This window comes from Scylla paramamosain, chromosome 30 (genome assembly GCF_035594125.1).
Source record: "Scylla paramamosain isolate STU-SP2022 chromosome 30, ASM3559412v1, whole genome shotgun sequence".
In the NCBI taxonomy this organism is placed as follows: Eukaryota; Metazoa; Arthropoda; class Malacostraca; order Decapoda; family Portunidae; genus Scylla; species Scylla paramamosain.
In genome coordinates, this window is record NC_087180.1 from 17,129,115 (window position 1) to 17,146,614 (window position 17,500).

General features: G+C 48.4%; 2 long non-coding RNA genes across 4 annotated transcripts in view; both read right to left on the minus strand.

Annotated features, from left to right (window-relative positions):
* LOC135116124 (uncharacterized) overlaps positions 1 to 17,500 on the minus strand; it is a 125,421-nt gene that overhangs the window by 69,467 nt on the left and 38,454 nt on the right. The gene's annotated exons all lie outside the window — the stretch shown is intronic.
* LOC135115944 (uncharacterized) lies at positions 14,467 to 16,649 on the minus strand. The gene is made up of 2 exons (XR_010276115.1): positions 16,528 to 16,649; positions 14,467 to 16,414 (listed from the first exon to the last, which is right to left on the minus strand). It is a non-coding gene; the product is annotated as an uncharacterized LOC135115944 (long non-coding RNA).

Genomic DNA, 17,500 nt, shown 5'->3' on the forward strand with positions numbered 1-17,500 from the left:
AAACTTAACCTAACCTAACTAAACCTAGTCTAGCCTTCAACTCTACACTAAATATTTTAGGAGCTGACACTCTTTATATTACTCTTAGCCAGCGTCCTTCTTCCATGTAAATAAATTAAATAAAAAGAACAAGCTTACTATTCTAACTAGGACCCACCGCATACAGGAGCCATTCCACCATTAAGACCACCAGAGTTTACATTCACCAGCTTTCTTTACATATCAAGAAGCAGCAAAACATATTAATTATCCTACATCATGCGTAACATCATATACCACCAACATCGCCACCACCACCACCACCACCACCACCAGGCCCATCACCACAGCCAACCCACCCTGCTGACAGACAGACAGACACACAGAAACCCGCAACCACCAGCTCCTGTAGATAATGGGAGAGGCGAAGGACGTCCGGATGATTGATAAGGAGGAGGAGGAGGAGGAGGAGGAGGAGGAGGAGGAGGAGGAGGAGGAGGAAGAATAAAAGTGATACAATATTTTTACATATACAAAAAAAAAAAAAACTAATCTAATTCCCAAAACAAACTCAAATCAAGAAATATCGAATAAAGAAGAGAAAATGCAAAACAATAAAAAAGGAAGAATAAAAAGAAAATTAAAAAGACGAGGAGGAGGAAAAGGGGACAATGACACAAAGAAGAATAATGAATAAAGGAGGTGCGGAGGGAGAAGGAGGCAGGAGGAGAGGGAGGGAAGGAAGGAGGGAAGGAGGGAAGGAAAGAGGAGTCTGGAAGCAAAGTAGGAAGGAGGGGAGGGAAGGACGCTGATGGAGGAGGCGAAGAAAGAAGGCAAGCAGGGGGTGTCGCGACTGGAGGAGGAGGAGGAGGAGGAGGAGAAAAACGAGAAGGACGAGGATGAGAAGGAAAGAGGAAGAGAAGGACGAAGACATGAAGGAAGAAAGAAATAGTGGACAACAACAAGAAGGAAGAACAAGAAGGAAAAGGAGGAAGAGGAAGAGAAGAGAAGACCATGAACGGATGTCTTGATGTCATAATAAAGCAGGTAAACTTGTCCTCATTACCAATCAACACCTGATTAATGAGAAACACCTTAATGTTAACAAGGTAAAGGTAGTGATGGTGGTGGTGATGGTAGTAGTGATGGTTTAAGTATATAATATTTTTTTTTCTCTTTTTTCTCTCTCCCTTTTACATCTGCTTTCTCTCAACTCTGTGTCACGACCTACTTAACGTCGCCCTTCGTCTTTTTCCCCTCTCCCTCTCCCCCTCTCCTCCAGTGCCAGCCTCCAGCTCTTGACGTGTGCCTTCTCTTGTTGTCTGGCACCCCCTTCGCCTCAGATCCCCTCCCCTCACTGCCTCGTGCCGATCCTCCCCATCCAGACGTCACCCCTCCTTCTCCTCTCCCTCCTCTTCTTCCTCCTCCCCTTGTGGTATCTCACTCCTATCTAACCACGTGCAAGAAACCTCCCTCTTGGCACTTCCTCCTCCTCCTCCTCCTTGCACTCCTTCGCTCTTTCCTTTCTCCCTTCCCATCCTATCGTGCCCTTCTTCCTTCCCTCCTTCCTTCTGGCCTTCCTTTTCCTGCCTCGTTCGTTGCCCTGCTGCCCATGATCCCTCCCTCCACCTGGCGACCTCGTGAATAACAAAAATTACCCTCCATATACCCAACACCTCCCCCCACCAGACTCCTCCCCCCAACGCCAGGTCCCCGTCAGCGTCCCTGCAGCAGTAAACACTAACAAGGAGAGTCAAAACCACATGCCCTTCTTGTTTACTGAGGGAGGACGTCACTATGGCAACGCTGCGGGGTGTATGAAAGGTATTGGTTTAAGTTTTTCAGTGCTACATCCCTCTTGGTGCCGAGAAAGGTAAGGTATATTTAGAAGAATTCGAAGTCTGGCTTGGTTCAACGGAATTCACCGCGTCATTTCACCCAGGGGCCCGTTTTCTATATCTTGGGTACGACCAGACGCAACTTGGTAACACTGCAAGCACCAGACGCTCTCCCCTCCTCTCCTCTCACTCTCCGCCAGCCAGACGCTTCATCTTGGTAACACTACAGCCGCCAGCCCTCGCCTCGCCTCGTCTTGGTAACACCGCACGTAAGGAACATAAAGTAACCGACCGGGCCATGCTACTCGTAAATTTTTCATAGTCACCCTGGTAATAAGAAAGCGCAAAGAGAACGAAATCACTAGTAATGAAAACGTGGAAACTGTAACGCCAGATTGAGTATGGATTGTGGGAATAGAAATTGAACATAAATCCATTCCAGCTTCTCTTGCGTCGTCTCTACTTAAATTGATGACTGATTGAAACCTGTAACCGATTGAGAGGGAGGGAGAAGGTGGGAGGCTGGATGAACTTGAAGAAAGGAAGGGAAAGAGAAATAGAGGGAGAAAAAAATATATATACTCGTATATCAATGAAGGAAACAGGCACGGAAAATATTAAGATAAAGGAATAATGTACTTGAGAGATGGAAGATAGAAATAAAACATATGGCATAAGGAAGAGAAGGGAAGGATTTTGTAAAGTAAGATGTGTTAAGGTAAAGACGGATAAAAAGGAAGAGATGATGACAAAGGAATAAAAATTGATAGATAGAAGGAAGAGAAGGATGACAGACTAAGATACGGAAAACATATATATTAAATGGAGAATAAGAAAGGGGAAAATTACGTAAAGGAAAGAGATGGAGGAAAATAGAAAAAAAAGTGGAAATATAAAAGGAGGAAACAGAATACAAATAAAAAAACTGTTGTATAGGAAACAAAAAAATAGGAATAAATAGGAAAAAAAAAAGAAAGAAGATGAACAAACGAAAGGAAATATTGAAAGAGGAAGAGGACAGAGAGTGAAGAGCCCAGTAGAGGATGAGGACAGGAAGGAGAGGAGGTATGGGCTAGTGGGCGGAGGGGATGGATGTAGGACTGGCGGGAGGAGGGGTGGGGAGGACAAAGGGTGGATGGGGAGCGGGGGAGGCTGCGAGGGCGTCAAGGGCGAACAGCTGAGGCGTACAGCTGTCGGACATGTGTATACCACCTGTCGCCCCGCTGTCAACAACATCTGTAAAGCACTTGTGATTCCGTCTGTGTCAATGGTGTTAGTCTCCTTATAGACAACGATTCAGACAGAGATAGAGAGAGAGAGAGAGAGAGAGAGAGAGAGAGAGAGAGAGAGAGAGAGAGAGAGAGAGAGAGAGAGAGAGAGAGAGAGAGAGAGAGAGAGAGAGAGAGAGAGAGAGAGAAGGAAAAAAGGGAAAGAAATCTGCAAAACAATGAAAATCTTGAGAGAGAGAGAGAGAGAGAGAGAGAGAGAGAGAGAGAGAGAGAGAGAGAGAGAGAGAGAGAGAGAGAGAGAGAGAGAATTTTTTACGCAAATATCCCAGGTTTTACTGAACAGTCGCCTTTTTTATAGATAATAATTCAAGTCTATGGTTTTTTTCATGTGTTACTTTTTTCACGTTTGTGTAAAAAAAAAATAACTATACTGTCAATTTAAACAACTTCATTAGTACTCGAAAGTTTTCTTCTTCTCTTCCTTACACTGCCAAAATCTAAGCTCAATTAAGCACCTTAGCAGACGATCTCTCAATGACCACCAATATATCGATTCGTTCCTCCCAGATCAATGTAACTCAATTAAAACTCTTGAGTACAGGAGTCTTTACAAATCTCAACTTTAATTCTAGCGCATATCAACCTAAGAATCTGTTACTTAATGTATGGACGATCTCTTTCTTAATAATCAACATAACCGAGTCATTCATCCTATTATTTCTATTAAAACTCACGTACAGGAGTCTTTACAAATCTCAACCTTAATTCTAGCGGATATCAAACTAAGAATCCCAGTCCCTCGTGTTTTCCAAGCGTTTAACCCTCCATGTTTATTCCCGTTTCCTCCCACACGCTTACTCACTCCCATTCCTCTCCTTACCGCTGTCACTTCCTCTCTCGACTATCCTCTCTTCACCTCCTTGTCTCTCCCTCCCTAGCGTGTGCCTGACGTACTTGAATCAGGCACGTGTGGGCGGTAAGTGGAGGGAAGATTGGAGGGTGACAGGGATGCAGGAATGGAGAGGAGGAGGAAGAGATGGAATATGAGAAGGAAGGATGAGGAAATATTACGGAATGTGTGTGTGGAGAGAGAGAGAGAGAGAGAGAGAGAGAGAGAGAGAGAGAGAGAGAGAGAGAGAGAGAGAGAGAGAGAGAGAGAGGGCCCAAACTGCCAAAGATTTACGCCTCGTCATCTGTCACCCTCCAACTTGTCCCTCGTAACCTAAACTTCGGGTCAAGAAGCGGTCAGGTCGAAGGTCAAATATCACCGCTAACAATACCCAAAGCCTCCCTCCTGAAGCAGCAAACTTTCGCCCTTAAACCGAGTGGCCGGAAGGGTGAAAAGACGGCACTTATCTAGACCCTTTTTGACCTTAAGAAGAGTAGACAACCCACACGATATTTCATGTAACCAATAAGAAGCAGGTTCTCAATGACACGAGGCGCAAATTGATAACGCTGAAAGACGGGCGTGAGAGGGAGGGAGAGCGAGGGAGAGTGAGGGAGAGAGGCTGTCACGGTCAAAAGTAACGCTAGGATTTTCCAAACAAGTCCTGCTACAAATAAGATGACAAGATTACAAATATTTCACTGGTATTAGAACTTTATCTATTTCTCTTTTGTCTTTCCCTTCTGACATTCATATAAAGACTGACATGTAAAATTCACTTTATTCTTCACTTACATAAACATATTTTCTTCTTAACCTTTGCTATCATTTATATTTTCCATTAGAATTATCACAGAGTACCGTATGAGCCAAGATTTGTGGTTAAATTTCTCAAGATAATGACAGAAGGTTTTATGGAAAGCGTGAGACTTCATTAAAATCTCAACCAATCACGCAACACAACACACAAGCTTCAGTAATACGTAATAACTTGTACAACACAAACAATATACACAACACAAACGCACATACTCACATACACCACCCTTTCCCTCCCTCTCCCTCTCTCTCCACACACACACACACACATACACAGGTGACGCGGACAGGTAACAGATGCTTGGCTGTACTACAGGTCTAGCCTCCTCCTCCCCTTCGTCCACAGGTGTCTCAGGCCACATCTGTTCCCCCACGTACCTCCCCAAACACTACCCCCCTCAATGCTAACAGTCCCATTATCCTCCCCTCCCGTGGCGTGGTTTGGCTCATCAAGTACTGGGGAATATATTAATTTGTGGAGGTCTCTCTCTCTCTCTCTCTCTCTCTCTCTCTCTCTCTCTCTCTCTCTCTCTCTCTCTCTCTCTCTCTCTCTCTCTCTCTCTCTCTCTCTCTCTCAAGTGGAGGCCAGCCAGTGTTTGTCTTCGTGGAGGCAACAACGCGTTCCTCCACCTCATGCAGGGACTAACACACTAACCAACACACTAAAGCACTCGAGTCAGGCAGGAGGAGGGGCGGGAGGGCCAGGCGAGGGAGGGGAGATGTATATTGTTAGGATAAACACAGCCTCTGAACGCCCATGTCTTGTAAACAAAGGAGCAGACGCCACGCTGCCTTGTGTCCTCTGCAGCAGACACGCCTTAACAAATCGAACAAAGGGAGGTGCAGCGTTTGGCACCATTTGGCACCCCATGGCACACTCCAGTACAATATAAGTGCGTAAGATGTAACATATACCGCTAGAATTATCACGTGTCTTAGTATCACGTATCTAACATCACATCCGCAAGCACATTGTTACGTACTCACACACAACACTGCACCTACACGGCCATTAAATCGCATACACGCGCCCACAGCATCAAGTACACGATTGTAACACGATATACACTTCTACAACACTACAAATACTCCCACAACACTGTACATTTAGCCATAACACTACGACACCTCAGATTATTCATCCTCATTGCATTTCATCACCCCTCACAACACCAAAACAATATCTACACCACCTTATCGTGGCCCACATTTCAACAACGATGCTTATAACTTATCACAACCATAGTCCATGAAGGTGTCACTCGTACAATCATAGCTATAACATGTACTACCGCAAGGGGAGTCTGAATGAGGGAAACACGAGAGGTGACGAAGAAACTGAGGACAAGGAAAGAAAGATGATGGAGATGTAAATTCAATTTTGGTGTTTGTAAATTCACTGCCTGAACACAACACCCAATGTTAAGTGTTCTCAGCTTACTCTTCCTTCTCCTCCCTCCTGTTCTTCTCTTCCTTCCAACACTTATCTCCCACTCCTCACTAACTTTATTTTCAATTTTCTACAACATCACTACGCGCAATCTGTAAAACACGTCATTACTATAGATTACGACCAGTTTCAACAACAAACGCAATTCTCCAGGCGAGTTTTAGCATCCTAAAGTGAAAGTTAGACCTGGATGACCCAGAAAACCTACAATTTCCCTATTTACCTGCACAAAAAGCCTTCATCAGCTCAGTATTATCCTCGCAGGCGCCTCGGTTTCCCTCGTTATTAGAGGAGACAAAAACACTACAGAGATCGTCCTTCCTGCGGCCTTCGGGAAAAACAATATCTCGAGGTGTCCTGACCCAGATCTTGAGCAGGACACGCAGGGAGGAGAGGCAGACCAGCGCCACAACAATGAAGTGCTTTTGTTTCCCGTACACGCCTGAAAGAAGCAATTATCCGTCACTTTCACTCTCCTCCTCCTCCTCTCTTTGCCGTCTGCTCATCCTTAGGGTTCACATCCTCCCTCTTAATTAACCTGCTGGAGTAGGAAGAGTTACCTGGGTCCAAGGTCGTCCTCTCAGCCTCGCCACCTTAGGTCTATTTTACCTTTCCGTTCGGCCTCCTGGGAACCCCCGCCGCGAGGACCTGTCTTATTTCATCCCTTGCTCTCTCCAATTCCCGCTTTAATAGCTACTGGACGACTTAATTACTCTCCTTAATTAGCACCTGTAACGGTCTCTTTGTGGCGACGCGCGCGGGTGACAGCAGGTTCGGTTTCATGGGACGGGTTTGGTTGCGCGACGCTCGCCTATAGTCCCGCCAGGGTCGAGGAGCAAACACTCGCCCAGACGCTTGATGAGGCAGGAAGTGAATCGCGCTTTCATGCTTCTCTTGACTTGATTTACCATTCCTCATTACGCGCCGCGCTGCGCCGCACCTCGTGTCCTGCGCGGAGAGAGTAATCGGACACGGGCGAGTCGCAGATGATGAGCGGGCTGCCATCTGTTGAGACAGTGATGAAGCATAATGACCAACGCGCCGGCCTGCGCCTTGCCGAGACTCGCGCCGCGCATACACTCGCATCCCGCGCCACCCACGCTCTGCCTCCACCGTGGCGTGTCAGTAGTGAAATAAGAGTGTAAATATCAACAGATTGCCGAGTTGCTTTAAATATACAATATGGAATAATACAAACACGAGCAGGAAGACCAAGCCAGAGGCTGTGGCACGTGTCTGAACGCGGCGTGCCCGAGGCGGGGCAGGGCGGGGCGGGCAGCTCCTGGGCAGCGAGAACCGGGTTGCCCCGGGGCACCACCGGCCCATTGTCACTCAAATCTCTGCCCGCCTGCTTCCCGGCTTCATCTCGGCGGTGCTATTACGGTCAGGGGGTCAGGGGGTCAGGGGTGGGCGGGCGCGGGACACACACACGGCGGGGCACAGTTATGGGCAAAGGTGCCGGGCCTCGGAGGGTGACACGACACGACACTGGCGAGAAGCTTGGACAGGAGTGGCAGAAGGCAGGGCTATTTTTTTTCACGCGCCATGTGTTGCCTGGAAGAGTGGAGGCGATGGACACATGACCACAGCATCCCCGGGCACCGCGGTCACCTTCACGCCGCCCATGGACTGATGCTGGGATTCTCCTCTGGCAGCCCTGCACACTGAGCGTCAGTTGATCTTGTTCAACTCAGAAAGAACACGTGGGATGATCGGCAGTGAGTGACGCGGGCGGCTAATTGTGCTCTCTTCCTCTCTTTATGGTGTCACTTTACGGAGTCGCTTTAATCATGAGACAAACTGGTAACACTTTACGGCTTCCAAGCTTTTAACTGTTAATGATCGGACGTGTCTCATATTTTTTTATAATCTTGAATAATGCGACTGTCAGCAAGACCAAGAGCAGTTTAAGTTTCCGTTATATTACGTGAACAGGTTGAGCAGGAGGCGGCGGCGGAGGAGGAGGAGGAAGGGGCTCGTCCCACTTGGCACAGGTCCACCTCAGGGCCAGAAACGGAGACTCGCTGGGCAACAAGAAAGCGAAAGTCACCTGGGCGCGCGATGAATGAGCCTTTTTAGGCTTGGCACGTCGGAGTCATGAAATGTGTGCTCACAAAATACTAACGGACTCCTTCCCTTCCTGCGCCGCCAGATTGATGTCCTCACAGGGTACGTAACGCAACCGCCTCCCCCGTCACGTCTTGATGGATCTCCTGCCGTACCCACCGCCAGAAGGACCTCGCACCTCACCCCGTCACCCTCGCAGGCCCAGTCATTCACCCTAAATAGCACTGCATCCCTTCATTCATCAACCTTTAGAGTTTCGAAAGGCATTTGATCTTACAAGCCCTAACTGCAGCCTTGGTCATCCTACTCACGTAAGACCACTAAGGGGCAGTATCTAGACTCTATATCGTATTTAACAGTGATTCTCCTTTTCTATCTAGTTCAGAGCCGCTGTCCTAAGGGGCGATTCCGGTCCAGTCATTCCTGCCGTACCCAGCCGCTCGCCAGCCCAGAGGAGGGACAACATTAGCATGCACGAGAATGCTGCACCGACAGACCTGAAGTGGGGCGGCGGAGGAAGCCTGGGAGGAGGGAGGAAGGGACGGGTCAGTGTCCAGCTGTTACAAGTGTTACCGCTGCCTCGCATCTGTCGCCTCTCTCTGCTTCCCCTGCCTGCCGGGGGTCAGCAGGGCGCTGCTCCTCTCCGCTACCAGACAGACTCCCAGACGCATCCGTCATGCTCCTCGCCCTCCCCAAAGCTCAAAGATTTAATAGAGAAATACGTATTCGTGAATCAGTTTCTACCACCTGAAGACGTACAGCCATCCTCAGCGGGCCTTTGCATCTCAAATGTCACATCCTCGTCTTCGCCTACAAGGATATAAAAGAAATCTTAGAGCAGAGAAAAAAGTTGACATCCCAAGCGGAAAAATCTGCAGCGGCTCCTCCTTTTCGTTCCTACAGTCCGCTGAAAATTAATAAAGCAAGTAGAAATAGCACAATGGAGGCGAGCTTTCTGCATATCTCCCTTCCGTTCTCCCGCCCAGTTTCTGCATTACTAATTCACCGCCGTGTCCAGCAGAGCAGCGCAGCATCAGGGTGGCGGGGGGCGCGGACCGGCCGGCGGGGACGCGGAGAGACGGAGGAATAAAGGCGCTGAAAGGGAGTGAGAAAGAAAAAAAAGCAAACACGGGCGGAGAAAGAAGACGGTGAGAGAGGAGGAAAGCAAAGGTGGTGAGGAAGGAGCCGCGCAAACAAGGAATCGAGAAGCAAGGAGAGATGATGCAAGGAAAGGAGGAAAGGAGGGAGCAATACAGTGAGGCAGGGAGAGGAAACAAGGTGGCTGGATTGGAGGAAGGACTGGAGGAATGGGAGGACTGAAAGGGAGGGAAACTGCAGTCACATGAGACATCCTACGTAACTGTTGAAAGGTCACGGAAACCACGCTGCCGTAGAGAGAATGAAGAGGCAGGACGCGAGGACAGAGGCGCCCTTTGAAGCACTCGCCCCGTCCAGGCACCCAAGAAATTGTCCCACATTCACCGCGGATGTATAAATCACCACAGCATCTCACGGTACACGTCATCTTATGCATCATTCACTCATACATACGGTACATTCCTAGACTAAGTTTATCTGTCCTCTTCTCTTCACCTTATTCATCATTCACTATACCTGTTCTCTTCTAACTATCCCTCCTCTTTATTATCGCGACTTCACCCCTTCTCTTTACACCTTTCTCTCCCTCTCCCTCTCTCCCTCTCTCCCTCCCTTGCAAGCCGACATTCATTTATTTCCTGCCTGAGTATGTGACGCAAGCATTCACGGGAGGAAGAACGTGAATATTTGCTTTTTTGTGTGTGTTTGGTTAATGGACTCAGTATGTACACAGTGGTGGTGGTGGTGGTGTTAGTAGTAGTAGTAGTAGTAGTAGTAGTAGTAGTAGTAGTAGTAGTAGTAGTAGTAGTAGTAGTAGTAGTGATAGAAAGTGCAAATAAACTTCCCCAGAAAACATTTGCTAAATAACGACAAAAATTAACAGCACCAACACTACAACCACCAACAACAAACAAAACAAAGCAAAACAAACCGAACAAAACAAGCGAGAAATCAAATAACAAAACTCAAACCGCCTCCCAAAAAAAAAAAACACAAACACAACACAACCAAACAACCGTAAACCCAAACAAACTAAAAAAAAAAAACACCAAAACTTTGCATTTGCCACATGAAAACTAAAGCAGAAAAGCAAACCAAGGAGGAAGAAGGCCAGGAGAGGGATAAGGGGGACATAATCTTAACATTCTTGTAACCGAGCCGAACTGAATCAGCCACCCAGTCAACCGGGCAACCAGTTTATCCGGGTCTCAGCAGCCAGCCAGCCAGTCGGTCAGCTAAGAGGGGCATCAGGTAGGGTGGGTCTGAGAACATCACTGCGGGGACCCAGTTTTTACTTGGTGGTGTGAATGGGCAGCCCGAGGTGGCGTTGAGGGGAGCTGAGGAGAAGGAATGCTGGGGGACTGGCTGGCCTTTATCCTGCTCTTCCTCACTCCCTCCTGCACCCTCGGCTCGTCTCGTTTCTCGTCTCTCACTCTTGAACAACGATGCGAGAGCGAGAGCGAGAGAGAGAGAGAGAGAGAGAGAGAGAGAGAGAGAGAGAGAGAGAGAGAGAGAGAGAGAGAGAGAGAGAGAGAGAGAGAGAGAGAGAGAGAGAGAGAGAGTCCTAAAAGTAATGATGAAATATTCCAAGAACACGAACATGACTACTACTACTACTGCTACTATTACTACTAGCACCACCAGCACCACACTAAGCCTTACCAGTGGCGTGAAACAAAGAGCAATTAACACACCTTCCCTTTCAATTCTAAAAAAAAATAAATAAAGAAAAGAAATAAAAAATATGATGCATGGAACCTATTCTCACTTTCTTTTTTATCAATTGCTTTCCCTTCGCACCTTCATCACTGTCTGTTCTCCCATTAAGATGAGGCTGATGAAAGGGAAGAGGGTATCCCTTTTTTTTTTCCTATCAGGCATTGCTACAAGACAGGTGAGGATGGAAGGAAAAAGGTGTTATGTTGATTCGCTTAATGATTTCAGGTGATTGTCTACTTTCACACCTGCCTGCCTGCCTGCCTGCTTATCTTTCCTCCTTCCCTGTTTATTAACCTGCCTGTCTTCCTGCCTGCCTGCTTGCATTCTGTGTTGCTTTCCTGTTTGTTTCCTTATCTCCTGTCTGCCTATCTTCCTCAGAAATGTGTTTAGAAATAACAAGGGAAACCTAACCTAACTTAACCTAGCCTTACCTAACCTAACCTGACCGAAATACAAGTGAATTTAAAGTATTTACATTAGTTTTAACAATATTCACGCCCAATACTTAGTTCGGAAAATTCAAAAGCTTCTTAAAGGCAACGAAAAACAGGTGAACTTTTACATTCTTTAACGAAATTCCCAGCCGGTCTTCTCTCAGCAAAACAAAACATTCTACTTACGACAACCATGTTAAAAATACCAACGAATCCATGGCTATACCACTCACTCCAGTCTTCCTTTGGTGTCTTCCCTCCACGCGGGGCCTTTAACACACCGGGGCCGCCTCGAGTGATTGAAACAAAGGACCGCAGAGAGGAGTCACCCTTTATGCTCCTCCCGCCTCCCGCCGCCTCACGATTGTCAGTGGAGCAGCGTGTATTTAGCACCACATTCAAGCAGGTCATTGGGGGTTCAAATCGCACGGTATTGTTTGCTTGAGCGAGAGAGGCTGCCTTATTCTCCTGTCTCCTCTCCCCTTCTCTTTTTCGCTCTCCCTCCCTCCCACTTGTCGCTGTCCCTCGGTTTACTGGTATGTTGCTGGGCGTGTTCGTTTGCGTTAGGTACGAGAAACGAGTTAAATTTTACGAGTTTCTTCAGTTAGTCGTCAGATTCCTGCGTTCCCGCCTGACAAATCCAAAAGAGGCATCAAATCACGTCTTTAAGTAAGCCTCCCTTATGAAAACGAGGAAATGAAGGCAGGTGAGGAATGGGGGAGGAACTTCTGGGACACAATTCGGACGCATTGAAGTGTTTTCAGGATTCCTAAACTGGACAAGGACAACAGTGGTCTGATTTGGTCTTTTCTCCTCTTTGTCTCTCCACCTGTACTGCCTCCCTCTCCCTCTCCTGTCACACGCTGCTCACCAATTTGTCCTCCCTGCTGGGGCGCTGAGCAGAGAGAGCAGCAGGGAGAAGGGTAAGAGTGGATGCAGCTATTAAAAGGAATGAGGACGAGGAGAACAAGAGCTAGAGAGAGGGGGAGGCTGATAGAGTGAGAGGAAAGAGGAGTATTGGGGCTGTGTGAGAGGATAAGGGATGAGGGAGAGTGGATGCAGCCCTCAGAAGGATGAGGATGATGAGAATAAGAAGTAGAGAGGGAGAGGTTGATAAAGTGAGAGGAAAGTGAATATTGGCGATGTGTAAGAAGAGAGGAGGAGGGGCTGGGATGAAGATGAGGGAGAGGGGGGAGGGAGAGAGGGGAGAGGTTCTAGATAACGAAGGACAGGTAAAAAATATGTAAATGCTATAAGACCATTTCGAAATAAATCAATGTACAAAGAAGTTAATCAGTGCTTCCATCTCGACTTCAAAACATAAAAATCTAATGAAATAAAACAAAAACGCATCAAATTATCAGAAACAGGTGACCTTCCCCCCCTCTCTTTCTCTTCACCTGTACGTGACCTTCCAATAGGCCACAGGATGACCCATGATCACTGACCTATTGAATGAGAGAGATTATAAGATCCTAGGAGAATACCAACGAGACCTTCACTACCACTATTTATCCCAGATTCTTAAAGCACTTTCGTCTCTCATAAGGACTGTTTCTCAAAGGCTACAGATCATTATTCAGGTTCTCATTTGGTGTTTTCCTCGTGGCAGTGCTGATTAATTGTTAAACTCCTAGTAGAATCATGAAAACACACTTGAAAACCCTAATGACTTCTGCTAGACGCTGTTAGGTAATGGGTATAAGATGTAGTCATGTTTAAGAATCATTACTTCAGTTCTCGTGTGTTTTCTTGTGCAAATAATCCCACTAGAGCTCGTTAAATGTTATGAAGGTAAGATGGAGAAGCATTTCGTCATTACTCGGATTCTCGTTGGTGTGTTTTCATTGTGCCAGCGTAGATTCTCCGTTAAATCCTAAGAATAATCATGAAAACACCCTTAAAAGCCTCAATGTCTCCCACCAGAGCTTATTAAATGTAATGGAGGAAGACGCAGATATGATTAAGAACACAAAGATTAGTTTCTCGAGTGGCTGGTGATTCGACCCCACCTGGCGAGCTTAAAGGTGTTCCTCATTTGACTAATTAAGGTCCTGGCTCTTGGCTGTGGACATGGGGGATTAAATACAACCAGATACGGGATTACTACAGTACGGATTAATTAGAGGAAAGGGGTTTGGGATAATGGGGTTGTGGGTAAGACAATTAGAAAAGAGTAAATGAATGTTTTGGGAAAGGTTAAGTATAAGTTTTAGTACAGAAAGATGAGGTTAGAGAGCAGTATGAGCAGAAATGTTTAGTTCTTGGGTGAAATATGTTTGGTTTTCCTCCTGTCTGTCTGTTATGGTCAGTAATATCATACTATGAAGTGATTTGAACTCAGGGGGAAAAGTGAGCCACCATCGTGTTACTGGTGAAAGGGGAGATAAAAAGTGAGGGGAAAAAAAGAGAGAAGGAAAAAAGGAATGCAAAATAAGACTGTATCTGCTCCCTCACTACCACTTCCTTTCTCTCTCTCTCTCTCTCACACACACCAAAAAACACTTTCTTCCTACCGGCGTCTCAAAACATTTAAAGAAAGCTGAAAGATGAACAACCCTCTCAAATTTCCAGACCAGTTTTGTCCATTCATGAAAACTCAAAAGGTCCCTTCCCCTCCCCCGCCTCTTGCCCGCTCCCCCCCGCACATCCGCCGGGCTCCCCTTACTCCCTCCGTACGGGCGACTCTCCCTCCACTGCACGAAGGATTCACCGCCTTGTGCACCGTGGACTTGCCGGCTGCGTGTCTTCCGGTGGTTTATGATGGAGTTTTTCCCGTTCTTGCCATCATGGGAGGCTTGAGGAGGCTTGTGCATATGTGAGGGACGCGAGTTTCCTCCTTCCACCCTTTCAGGAGGTAAGATATTCGTTGCATGTAATATAACTGATGGAAATACTCGCCTCTCGACACACCTTATCCTAACTGGCGACTGATAGCTTGTGATTGGTGTTTTTAGATATTTATTATACATAAATATACATACATTAACTATAAGTCTCTTTGGTTTGTAGAAAAATACTTATATATGACTAGATCGTTACATAGACGTAATACTGATGTAAGGTAAGGTACGAGGAGATCAGTGGTGACTAGAGGGGCAGGTGAGTGCTAAGGGAGGGGCGAAGCGCTGGCTGTGTGCAGGAGAGCCTCAGTTTCTCGCCGCAGCACAGCAGCACGCGGCGCCCTCAACTCAGCAGTACAGAGATCAGTAAGCCAACATTCACACTCTCACTCTTACATTCACACGCACAGGTACAGATGTTCTTACAAGGTAGTTGGTGCCAAGTGCTGACTACCACACTCGGCTCACTGAGATCTTTGGGGTTGTCGACTAGAACGTGAACAAATAACTAGAACAAAATACCTGACTAGTAGTAATACATTTTTGGTTAGTAGCTGTAGCTCACTTTTTTTTTTTAGTTTTTGTTGATAAGAGAATTAACCTAATGAGATCTTTGGTGTGTTGACAGGTAAAGTAGCTTACAAAATGAACATTAAATAAATGAACTAAAACTAAGACACCTAAAGTCTATCATTGGTTGTATAAAAGACTGAGATGCAAATCAAGGGGGAGTCTTGGTGAACCCAAGCTAAGAGAACCTTTGGTATGGTGCTGTAAGACCCTTGACGGGAGGGAAGTTGCCTTTCCCTGTGCCTTTGGTGCTAGGAAAACAAAAGCCCGTGAGGGAAACCAGGAGGACCAAAATGAAGCTGGGGTGGCAAAACAACTACTGACAAGACTGGCAACTACGTGAGGTTTTCGAAAGGAAGCTACAAAATTTAGAGATGTTGCATTAGTTTGGTGCAGTGCAGGTAAATTTAGCTTTGTAGAGAACTTGAAAAAGGGGTCTTGTAGAGCAGCAACGACCTCAGCAGCCAGGACACGCTGGAAGGTCACTATAATACTGTGCAGCGGTAAAGACTACTCAAACTTAGTGCTAAGTCTTTGGTGAGAGAGAGACTAAAGGAGAAGGTCCAAAGGGAACCCTCGGTATTTGGTGGATTCTTTGGCGTTTCTAAGCGTTATCCTAAAGGATCCCTTATTCTAAATCTTTGGCTGAGTGTTTTGAAGGAGATCGAGGAAAGCTGCAAGGTATATGCATAATACTGCAGGAACTTAATAACTAAAGTAATACTGAACTGCTGGTGCGATTAATACTGAGGGGGCTTGGTACAATGTGACATTACTGACCAGGGTAATACTGATGACATTGGGAACCAAATACTAACCGCGGGATAATACTGACACTGAAAGAAGCATTAATGAGGGCGGAGGGAAGCAGCAGTGACTTCAGCTGGTGTGGGCGGCTCGTGGGAGACTCGTCCTCTAACGGTAGGCGGTGACTAGAGTGGCGACCCTCTGAGGCCGAGGACTGGGCTGACTCAGCAACTCTTGCTCAGCGGTGACTCAGGGGTCTTCTTCCTTATCCTACAGACTCTTGACAGGCGGCGACTAGATGCGAGGTGCCCTCCACTTCTCCAGTGTGCCACAGGGCAGGCCTGAGGAGGGGCGGAGGGCTGGGTGGTGGAGTACCAAGTGGCACAAGGTCGAGCGGGTCCAGGTCGCGGGGGGCTCTGGGCGGGGCTGTCAGGCGGCGGCGGTGACAGCATACTCACTCCCTCCCCGAGATGCAGCCCCGCCGACCCGCGCACGCTGGAGCCTCGACCCGTGATGAAGGAGACTAGAAGACTCAGGTTGTAAGCTGCATCCGAGGGCTGCGGGCGGCGTCAGGAGGCTCTGCCCGGGAGGTGGGTGGGGGGCCTTGGTGGACTAGATGGTGGATGACTAGCTGGAGCCCGGCAGTGAGTCAGGGCTGAGAGGCTGCCGTTCGGTGACGTCAGCTGACTAGGGTGTGGGGGGGAGGGGGTCTCTTCCTCCAGGACGGGAGGTCTGTAAGACAAAGGACGTCGTCAGGACATCACATGGGCGCCCCCTGGAGTTTGTTGCACTAAATTTCACTGGATCACTGGGCAGCAGAACACAAAAGACGTAAAGCAACTTACCGAGAGAGTGGCGGAGGCGTGGTGCGGTGTGCGAGGGCGGCGACGGGACGCCCGGCGCGAGTCTCCACCGCGACTACAGGCTGAAGCTGTTGTGATTTCCCTCAGCGTCCAGCAGCTTATATACCCCGGCGCCGGCAGGTGCACCCTCCACGCGTGTCCTGAGCCAATCCTGGCGCGGTAAACAACCTGCCACGCGCCGCCTCAGCCAACCCGCGAGGAGCGGGGGGACCAGCGCTCCCGCTCACCCAATGAGCGACGCAGGAGAGGGTTGAAGCAGCCAATAGGAGAGCGCGGGGAGGCAGGTGGCCGGCATGTGGCGGCACGCGTCAGGTGAGCCACCGACCAGCCCGCCGCTACCAGGTGGCCGCCCACCACCACCACTACTGCCACCACCACCCCCACCACCAGCACCGCCGCCACGTAACACCGATACAGTGAACACTGCACGCCAAGCTCATTGAGTTTTGTCTGTGCATTCTGTGGCAAAGCCAAATTCTACTCAGCAAGAAGTGAGCTCCTCGCGGATGTGGGGCTTCCCGCTTGGCGTCTGCCGTCTGGAGGCAGGCGGGCGCGGCAGGACGGCGGGCAGGGCTGGGCAGGGCTGGGCAGGGGAGGGCGCGTGCGGGCGACACAGCTGGCCGACATCTGCACGCCCGCACCTCCCCTCGCTGAGCGCCCATTATGCCCGAGGCAAGGGTCCTCTTCCCCCACCCCCCCGTGCCCCCACACAACACTGCCTAAGCATTAGTCCTTGGCACAATGGCGCCGCGGTGCCGGGCCACCGGGGAACTGCCCACACCTGCCTCGGCGACCCCACACCTGCCGCCTCGTTTTATTCGCGCAGCTGCCGCCGCCACTTTCCCATTTATCCTATCCAGCACGCGGCACTCACCACCTGACCCGCTCAAATCTGCTTTCACACCTGCCTTCCACTCTCCCTCACTCACCCTCAGCCTAGCCTTACACCTCCCCA